The sequence below is a fragment of the Aythya ferina genome, assembly GCF_964211825.1.
Source record: "Aythya ferina genome assembly, chromosome: 1".
In the NCBI taxonomy this organism is placed as follows: Eukaryota; Metazoa; Chordata; class Aves; order Anseriformes; family Anatidae; genus Aythya; species Aythya ferina.
This window is the reverse complement of record NC_140296.1, coordinates 202,615,358-202,625,823: the sequence shown is the minus strand read 5'-3', so window position 1 is coordinate 202,625,823 and position 10,466 is coordinate 202,615,358.

The following is a 10,466-nucleotide window of genomic DNA, read 5'->3' as shown; positions in this document are numbered from 1 at the left end:
TGCAAGTGTATGCTGTTGAAATTAGGTTCTGTTGAAGCTTCTCATGTACCCACTAAAGGTGTGTTGCATTTAAAAACAGAGATAGACAGAAAGCTAACAAAAGATAGGAAGACAGTAATATAATAGCTGCAGTTAGAACCAATATAGGAAGTGAGGTGAATGAAAGCATGCATGTAAATATGTGAGGTATGAATCAGATTTCAAATGAACAAAAAGTACAGGTGCATCTTTCCACAAATACCTCAGTCCTTCTGATTTTTCCATCTTCTAAATACAGCAGAAATTACTTTATGTCTGTATATATTGTATTCAACTTATGAAAATGACTTCTGTTGAACCATATATGATTCAAAAAAAATCTCTGGAATTTTCTGGGTTATCCAGAAAGTCTCCATCCTTTACCATTAGCCACATGCTATGTAACTGGGCTGAGGCAGGAAAGATACATTTGAAATAGCTCTATGATCATGCTTGTACTATCAATATGCAAATAGTCTGGGGATCTACTTGCTACCAAATATTGTTGAGCTGAAGGCCTAACAATATTACAAAATAAATAGCATGTCATAAATAAAGCAAAAGAAGGCTCTGTGGACTTAGTTTCCCAGACCTATTCTCTAATGTGCAAATGTTGATCAGATCTTTGTCATTTGTGCCTTTATGAAGTTTTCTTCTCTGCTGTCTTCCTGGCATCATTTATTTACTAGTGACTCTGTTCTACTTCCAGGCTCCTCTTACAATTAAACTTTTCCAAACTTAATATCTTTATATCTCTTCTTCTCTGTCTCTTCTGCCTGAAATTGGCCTACAGACTCAAAAGTTCTCACTGTAGAATGGATAGAGAGACGCTAAAGCACAGACAGTGTCATCTCATGTACTTCTACCCCTAAGGAAACCAGGCTGAAAAAGGGCTGGCTATTTATACAGACAGCAAGGATAACAATACAAGCCATAATTAAAGACAATAAAACTATTGGAAAGCATATTAAACCTTGTACTTCAGAGCTTAAGCTAAATTCTAGCTGCTAGAAAGGATTAAAGCTCTATATTACATCAAATAATTGATTTTCTGGGTCACTTCACATTCACTACCAAAAAAAAAAAAAAAAAAGCATCATTTTATTTTTCTTCTCATCTCTTTTTTTTTTTTTTTTTTTTTTTTTTGTCTGACTAGAATGATTTAACAAAAGTAAATGGAGTTTCCCAATATCATTTGGTGAGTCTAAACTTGTTCCTCTGCATAGTAAAAAAAAATAAACATAGAATTATTTCTTCTATCTTTCACCAAAAGAGGAAGTTTGTGTGGGGAAGCAAGGTGGGACTTACAGAATATTTCACTGATGGCTGCTTTGAAGCTTTTCATTTATCCTTCATCTTCTGGTTGGGATTTGGATGGAGAGGGACACTGGGCATATGGGTCTGGCCCAGGTTGACAATGTCCATGGACCATGTATAGGAGACCATCCTCCGGAGACCTTCCTTGTCAATAATAACTACCAGCTTGTTTGATTGAGGTGTGACTGTTTTTCTCCACTGATCATAGGAGGAATGAATGTCTGACAGCTGGTGGAGGTGGTCTAAATTGCTCTTCAGTCTTTTGTCTTTACAGTCAAGAGGCGAGATATTTAAATGAGGTCCTTGTAGTGGGCAGTGTGAACACAACATTATGCATCTACAAGCTTAGGTAAAATGCTTTAGAGTTATGCTTACTAGAGGGAAAATTTCTGCTGCAGAGGTGACAACTCTTTGACAGTCCAGCAGAACATCCCTTCTGTGATTTCTTCAGCCACCTAGCCTGGTGGCTGAAGAAATCAGTGAAGCTAACGTAGAGCCATGCAGAAATCCCGAGGTGAGCACCAATCTGTGCTGTCAGCTATGACCAACCAGGGAGAACTGGCAGTATCTCGCTCCAGTTAGGGTAATGCTCCTGCTTTTCAGTGAAGGTCCTTGACCTGTTCTTTCTGTGGAGGTATTTTCTGAATCCTGTCTTTCTGTCCTGACTCCAGGAAGTGTGGCATGCCTTTGGGGCACAATGCAGTGACAACCATGTAAAATGCATGTGGCCATGGAATTGTTCCTGTCTCGGTTGTACTCCAGCATGGTGTTTAGGTTTAGGTTCATGTCTTCTGCCTCCTTATCTGAGACAGCTTCTGCACAGCTGTGGGCCCCACAGCAAGCCCTCACTCAGGAAAGCTGAGTTGGGATGTCAAGAGACACAGGGAGAGCCACTAAATGCTATGCCATCCTTTCTTTCTCACCATTTCCTCCCAGGGGGTTGCATTGAGTTTATGGGAAGGCTTATTCATGAAAAATAAAATTATTTGTCTCTAGCACAAGGAGAATCAAATTCCAAACAAACAAGATAATATACACTTACACTGAGAACCACATCTATTGGATTCAGGATTATTAAGTGGACGTTACATGATATGCATTTCTATCTCACTTTTTATACCCCTGAAAAACCCGCAAATTAAAAACAGCAACAAAGACCTGAAAGGAACAGCAATTAAATTACAAGAACAACAAAACAAGAGATCTGTTGACGCAGTTTGCACTTCTTCACTTATCCCCTTAGCACATTTGCCACTAAAGATTCTAGCCGAGGATTTTGCAGCTCTAACCACGGCTGATTAAGGCACTGTCACCTCCACCCATCCTTTTCATGAAAGGCGAAGTCTGAACCTGAGTGTGTTTCATATACTTCACTTCAGTGCCCTAAATTTGTTGGGATGTGTTCGGACCCCAGTAGGTCAGTGGCTCATATGTACAGTAGGGGCAATAAACGTTCCTGGCTGCCCCGTGCTCCTATTCTGTTACAAAATACATTACTCTGAGAGCTGTTATTTAAGAAAAAGCATTAGCCATTTATTTTCCAGGACAATAGATACGTAGGAATTGTAGGAATTAAGATCGTTTGTCTATTTGGTGTAGTTCTGATAGCTTAGCCAGAAGTTACTGCACTGAAGATAATGTTCTACTCTCAAACAAGGAGGAAATAGGAAATGGCTTCTTTACTAGAAGAAAAGTTTTCTTAAAAACAGGGGAGAAGACACTCAGTAATCCCTGTAGATTACTTTCTTGACATTAGTAATGCCGTATTGATTGATCCCAGCAGAAAACACTATGCCCAGATCATATTACAGCAAATACTGTTCAGAATGACTTCACATAAAACTGGAATATACCTGAGCAAAATAAGCAAGAGGAACTGCTTGAAGCAGGTTATGATTCTCACAATAACAAAATGATCTTATAAAACAGGAGTTCAGGGTGTGGTACCACAGGAACTCCACTGATACAGAGCCAAATCATGCTTTCTGCTGTGCTATGGCCTCTTGGCAAAGACATTGAAGAGGCATTTTGCTTCCTCATATTACATTAATATAGATGCTTGGAATCTTCATTGTTAATCTATAATAATAATAAAATAATTAAAAGAAAACCAAACTCAAAAGTTGATTCATTTTATTTTTTATTTTTTTGTTTTCTATGGAGGGAGAGAGACAACATGAAGGTTGGTTTTGCTACAGTTCTCAGTATTTGAAATCCAATGGGACCCTTCTGTACAAGAGCTTAATTTGGACTTGATAGGAACCTAGTTTACCAGTTTAAGTCACTGCTGGATAATACAGCTTGAAGCTGTTCCACAATAAAGCACTACATTCAGCTGTGAGCCTTATCGGTGGGACTCATCTGACCTTTCCCAGGTAAGCTGGAATTGCTTAACACTGTGGCTACCCCAAAACTAATAGAACCTTTCAGCATGGCTTAGGCTATCACTTCACTTCCCTGACATCAATTTCTAAAATAAAATAGAAGGCTAATTGGTAAATCAGGTGAGTATTTTTTCCTCCCCCTTGAGATATAATGGTCAAATACATTTTCAAATCTAAACTACCAACAATACAAAGGTGCAACTTAAATGCAGAAATAAAAGGGCAAGCTCAGCAAGAGGATGAAAGATCAACTAGAATTTACTAGGCCAAATTTGTCACCATTGGTGGGGATGGGTATTAATCACAGTCACTAGGCTTAAGGTTATGTGGTCAATTTTAATCACCATGCCTGAAAACTTAAACGAAAAAACAGGTGTGTAGGAAATCGAGTGCAATTTCCAGGCTTCTGGCACCCCAAAGTCATTTTTGTCTCATCATATCATGCTACTGTACGGAAAAGCTTTTAGAGCAATGCAAAAGCACAAATGTGGACTAAAACATGAATTCTTCAGAAAATACCTGGCATGCAGTTCTGAGACTGAACTTAGCCACTAATAAGATGCTCAGCATATTTTGCATTAGATTTTGAGATGTGTTGCAAAGCCAAGCCAGAAGAAACAACAGAAGCTAAGCAGCTGATCCAAGTGGGTCAAGGGCTGAACCATAAACATTGTTCATTAACAGGAAAGTTTTGGATAAGGAGCAGCAGGTGATGTGAATGATAGGTGTGAAAAAGGCTCTGCAAATTGTCAGAGGAAATTAAGAAAAAAGTATAGTAAAGGAGAAAGAGTGAGTAAACTAACTAGATCAATGGATTTAAATCTTTCCTGAATATCTCAAAAACAGGAACTCAACTCAAACCATAGAGGAGTCATGGAGTGCGACATTTCAACAGCCAGTCTATCTGAATATATGGGCATCATCAGGAAGGGTAAAGAGAGGAGGGAAGCATAACAGTGTGAAGGGCTTTTATACCTTTTGCACTCATTTTACAGCAGCTGGGACTATGAGAATCAGCCATGAAACACAGACCAATATTGCTGCTTTCTACACTAAACACAGATGAAAAAACAGAGAGTTCCTGCCACAAACCACTTCTAATCTCAGTATAAGGCACAAATATCCTCTAATCACCACCCACGGCATATGAGGTGGGGAACCTCCTGTCTATGTTAGACAAACGCACCCCTTGTCAGCTCCGGCAGCACTTGCTCAGTGTCCTTGTGACAACCAGTGAGAGCATTCCCCTTTCAGGTACCTGTTGAAGCCACCTGATCATAGGAAAAAGGGTTAAGCCAGAGACATTTAGGAACACTTGTGGTTGCTCAAGCAAGTAGTCCTCTGGCCTGGTCCCCGGCAGTGCTGCCCATGACGCACCCACCACCATTGCTCCTGCACGTGGGGCTTCCTCCAGAGCTTGGCCAGTGCACAGGAATCTGATGTTTAGAAAGACATTTTCCTGTCCGTATAAACAATTCAACCACAATAGCCTGATTCCTGGCTCCGAGGCCTCATTTAAATGTTGGTCAGTTGAGGCCCACAATTAACATTTAATTAGTAAACTCATTACAAAGGCAGGAAGTCTCAGACTTTCCCTTCATTCTCTTTCAGACCTCTGAAGGGAAGGATCAGGCCAGTCTTTGGCTTTAGATTCAGCAGACAGCCTTTTTTATTTCCCTCCCTCCCCCTCCACTTCTAGAACACTTGCTTTCCCCGAAGCAGACAGGCATGACATGAATATGTTGAACGTTTGGCTGGAAATAACCTACTTAACATAGGTATTTCTATCTAAATTTCACCCTTGGATGGCTTCCTCAGTGTTGCTGGGGGCTGAAGGAGTGGTGATTTTCAGGGATGAGGTGGTGAGGACACTTGTCACCTGCATTCACAAACATTTGTTGCAGGGAAATAACACCCCAAAATGATTTTGTGTGTGATCTTGGAGGGTTAAGTCTATTGTCTATGACAGCCAGGAGAAAAGCAGGCTCTTGGACAACATGAAGGGCAAATGGTGAGGGTTATTATCAAGAGAAAGCACTAACACAGAGGACAAGACATGTCCATGGTACCTTGGTAGAGATATGTGATAGGACTGGTACAGCAGCCTTTTTCCCAGCATGGGAGAGAGTCTATGAATTCAAACTAGAGATTATCTGCTGGGATGTTGCTCATCAATCCATAGGATAGAGGACCCCTCCTTTGGCCACCCAGTTGCTTTTCATGAGATAATTTGGGAAATATGAATTACAAGTAGAGCTTGTTTTTAGACAATGCTGAAAAATCTGAACTTGCTGATCTGGAGTATGATAAGACAGACCATAGCATAAATGCTCTCCCAACACTTATGTTATTCTATGGTAATTTATTCACCTGATCATGCCCCGGAGTAGAGAGAAAAGCAAAGAAGCCAGTGTAAAATATAATAATTGAAAAACAGGTTTAAAAAAATGCTTTTATTTTCTCTCTGTATCAGTTGATCAGATGATTCTGTGGTTCTGTGATTCTGTAAACTCTGTATGGCTCACCAAATGGAAAGCTGTAGCTCTTAGTTATTCTACCAGTCATGCAACAGTTACATCCTTTGTAAAGAGGGTTGGTGGGGAGCACAAGATGCTTGAGTTGTAAGGTTTTTTCAGTTGTCCTTCTTACTTACCTTGTCTATCTTTTGTCAGAGTTGAGGAGAATACATTTATTCTTTCATAATTTTAATGTCTGAAATCATAATGATCCCTTCCACATTGTCTGGCCATCTAAACAGCAAATTGGTTTTGTTTTCATTGTTTTATTCCATATGTCTCTAATTTATTTTTTTTTTGTCAACAGTATAACATTTTTCTCCTTGTGTTCACAGAATTGGAAGGAGATAGATGATTTGTAGTGATTTATCCCTGGTTTGTTTTGTTTTTTTGGACAAGTGTTAAAAAGCATTTATTATCAGGCAAAGAACTTGTATACATGTATGCTAGGACAAGGACTTGAAAAAGTCTTCCCCTTCAGGGCCTTTCACAGGTCTCTGACTATGGACAAGTTAGTGAGGCCACAGTTTTTGTTAGGTATTTAGTTTAATATTTAGCATATTTTTGCTTTTTAAAATTTTGGCAGATTTTTGCTGGAACATCCTGTGTCTTTCTATATTTCTTTAGCAGAGAGAGATAAGCTGCTACACTCCTTATACAGGGCACTCAACCCCTGTCTTCATCCACACCAATTCCACTCACTTGGTCAGATCATGGAGATAGATCATCTGAACTCCTTTTTTCATCTCTCCTACTGGTGCTTTGAAATTTACTTTCCTCTGATTTCACCAGTTCTGGCAGTGACACAGAGGATGCAGAGACAAGAATAGGTGGACCTTACAGTCCCTTGCTACCTTGGGTGACTTTCTATGGACTAAACATGGGAGTTATCTGACAAGAAGTGTTCATCTATAAAGTAGATAACCACACTTGAGCAAATCACTTTGTATCCTTGCTAGTAAATGGAGAAAAATCAAACAGGGCCAGCAGAGACTAGGAGGTGATTCATATCCTTCCAAAGTGAAGAAATCATGTTTTTTTCTTTTCTCTTGACTACACTGACTACACCTTTGACCATAATGACTTCCTAGATGTTCATTTGTTGTAAATACCTACACTGTAGTCAGCTCAACTTATGTGAGATGTGTTCATCCAATTTGTAACATGTCCGAAGGTATATAATTTTATTATTACTGTTCTGCAGTATTGTTGTAATTGCTGTGATCAATAAATAAATAAATAAAATCATTAAATAAGCACTTCCTGACCAGGACATTTTAAAGCTGAAAGGTCCGATGCAAAACAGGGGAAGTCCCAGTCACCTTTCTGGTAAGCATCACTGGAACTAAATGGCAGTTTGACATTTACCAAGACAAAATATGAAAATGATTTTTTTCCTTTTTTTTTTTTTTTTTTTTAAGATTTTATTTCAGAATTTCAGGATAATAGACATCCTGTATCAGAGTGCTCTTACTAAGTACTAAGCATTGTCTTTCAATGTGGTGTGAAATAGAGGTTTGTCTGTATGCTGGTGGTTCAACAGATAGCAGATATAAGAGCTCAGTTCTCCAGACCCATGCTTTATTCATGGATCAGACTGTATCAGACCCCAGGAAAGGGACTCAGGTCATATCAGCTTAATTCTGCTTCTTAAAGTGATCATTTCTTTCTACTGACTGTAAAGAGTCTTGTATAGCTAGCTCAGATTTAGATACAAACATGAAATAAGACCAGACATATCCTGCACCTCAGATAGGTGCCTGCATAGTCCAAAGCTTCCGGTAAGCATCTGTCTGATTTACTGTACAAGCACTGGCTGGAGATCCATATACATGCCACAAGACTCCTCCAAAACCTTTTTTTTTTTTTTTTTTTTTTCTTGGTGCCAGAAATAAAGGAAACTTGGTGCAAAATGAGTAGCTAATAGCCTGAGCCAGTTGGTTTATGAAACACATGATTCTCTGAAACAATAAATGACTGGCCTCATAACATGCACTGCAAGAATAAGCATAAAGTCTTAGTTGCATCAGCTCACTTCTTTCTCTCTCTCTCTCTCTCTCTTTTTTTTTTTTTTTTTTAATTAAAATTAAAATCAGGAATAGAAATAAAACAGCTCAGAGTTCATGACCTGTTCAGGAATGCAATTAGCCCATAAAAATCATGACTGGGATTTGTTGCAAGGTAGAAACATGATCCTTTAAAAAAAAAAACATAGTTGCCCCCTTGCAAAGTACCAAAAAAGTACAAAAAAGTACCAATAGAGAAGAACAAAATAAGGGAGAGATGAACGGTTTTTATTTTAACCCTACTTCCCTCCCGCCTCAACCAGAAAGAGCTGTAAAAGAAAAGACCCATCACCTCCTGTAGTCAAGTTTCATGGCAAACAAGAAGTCCTGAGCAACTCTGTGATTACTTTTATCTTTGTAAGACTAATCCCATGATAAACCTCTTGTTTCCTATACTTGATGTACCACTATTTTACTAGTCATGAATGCATCAGGCACATTGTGGATGGCTCACAATGAACAAACAGAACCTGACAGTTTCCTTCCTTAAAGTAAACAGAAGTGGTACTTAGACACAGTTCAAAGAGTTTAGCACTCCCAGAATGGCTATTATTACCCTTTAGGTGGGCAAGGAGACCCAGTTTTTCATTCTGGTAATGGCACCTTTTTTATTTTTCTCCCTTCCCATATTTTTACTGGCAGTTAAATGACTACGTAATTACCAAGCCTGCTTCTTTTTTTTTTTTTTTTTTTTTTTTTTTTTTTTTTTACAGTCTTCTACTTCCACTTTTCCATGCAAGGTGATCTACCCATTTATGCCACTGCTGTTTACTTACACCTTCTTTTCTGAGAAAAAGTCATGCCCTTCAGATTTCTAAGAAAGCATTTTAGCAATGCTTCCCTCTGTCCTCAGAGCTGCACAGTACCGGTCTGTTACCAACAGCTGGAGAAATCATATTTTAATAATAATATCACAGTGACCTCTGTGAGACCTTTGTTCCAAAGATTTCTGAGTCTTAACTGTTATCAGTGATGTTAGGCAAATCTGCCTACATATTCCCTTTGAGGCTTTTACTCATTAATGGTTACAAATTCTATGGTACCTACAACGGAAATAAGTTTTTTAAGAGACCTTAAGTGCACTTGTCTACACAGAGTTCATAAAAATGCTCTGAAATAGAGTGTAAATTAAGGTCCATGTGCTATTTTGAATGAAGCCCTTATTTGGAAAATCATTCATCAGTAACGCCTATGTTCATCCTATGTGAGCGTAAGAATCTGCCCATAGTGTCTAGGACCTTTAGGTTACACACCATGAGGATGAGTGTAAGGGATTTTTTTCCCTCTATGAGTAAATATCAAATATCTTATTAATATACTGGAAGAAATCCAATGGAGGATCACTAAAATGGCTTGTACCAGAATGTATGGCATAACAGGGGAGGCTGCGAATCCTGGATTTACTCAATTTCAAAAAGAGAAACTCAAGACACAAGATTACGTATCTTAAGTGAATAGGTAGTGCAGCTACCTTGTGGGAGTATGTAGGGGAGACAGAGCCAAATGCTTCTCAGAGCTGCACAGCCAAAGGACTAAAAAAGACACAGGAAAACTCTAATTAAGGTATTAGGATTTTTTTTTTTTTCCACCCTGAGGTTGGTCAAACAGTGGACAAAAAGCCCACAGACACTGAAATCTGCACCCTTGGAAATATTCAGTCAGATGAGGTACTGAACAATTTAATATAAATTCAAGGATGGTTCTGCTATGAGTGAAGGAATGGAACAAATGATCTCCAGACATCAGTTTTTTCCAGACCCAAATCACAATTGCATGGTTTAACAACAATAGGAAGCTTTCTTGGCTCTCTGTAAAGAGCACCCTATCGTCCTCATTAAAGTATCTCAGGTATCTGTGTGTAATGGCCTTGATATGTCTGTCTCTCTGTTGACTATGAGGACTCTAGACAGTGCCTTCGCTTATTAGTTGTGTAAAGTTAGTTGACATGTAATATATTCCTAATCAGCCAAGGCTCACTCTGTAGTGAACAGAAGAGCATGTTTCCCTGTTACCTATAGCAGAAGCCAAAGGCTTTCATATTCCTAACACCTTGATTAAACCCAGGGCTTTCTTAGTTGCCTACACATAGGCATCCTGTGCTTCTGGAGACACCTTGGGTATCTGACACATCCCCAGACACTTGGAAAATATGACACAGGGCTTCT